General features: G+C 42.1%; 1 non-coding gene across 1 annotated transcript; it reads right to left on the reverse strand.

The window, feature by feature from the left end:
- Positions 1-424: 424 nt before the first annotated feature.
- On the reverse strand, positions 425-496 carry trnaq-cug (transfer RNA glutamine (anticodon CUG)). The gene has a single exon. It is a non-coding gene; the product is annotated as a tRNA-Gln (tRNA).
- Between the last annotated feature and the right edge of the window lie 7 nt (positions 497-503).

The raw sequence follows: 503 nt of genomic DNA on the forward strand, positions 1-503 counted from the left end.
TGTACTAAAGTTATTTGTACAACATAATAAGGCCTCCTGTCACCTTTGACCTTTTGCCCATGACGCAGTTGCCTCTCGCGCAGTGAGATAAGGCGGCTAACTACAGCCTGTGAGAATAATAACCTACAAAATCTGTTTCTGTCTGGTTTCGAACCAGAGATCTTTTGCGTGTGAAGCAAACATAATAACCACTACATTACAGAAACTCAGGCTCTCTGCAGTGTTCCTGGTAGATGATCCACATTTTGTTAGAGACTAATGTCAACGATGGGCATGGAACAATGTCAAATACTTACAGATCCTCTCAGAGAGCACAGTAACTTGGTGAACAAACTGTCAGACTTATACTTGTGCCTAATTTCTCATTGTGGTCCAAAAACTAAGCCTGGGATCAAAAACTGAAGATGTCAGGAACAGAGACAAAAGGTTCTACTGAGACTTGAACTCAGATTGCTGGATTCAGAGTCCAGAGTGCTAACCATTACACCATAGAACCACCAAGC

This window comes from Poecilia formosa, unplaced genomic scaffold (genome assembly GCF_000485575.1).
Source record: "Poecilia formosa unplaced genomic scaffold, Poecilia_formosa-5.1.2 Scaffold168, whole genome shotgun sequence".
Lineage (NCBI taxonomy): Eukaryota > Metazoa > Chordata > Actinopteri > Cyprinodontiformes > Poeciliidae > Poecilia > Poecilia formosa.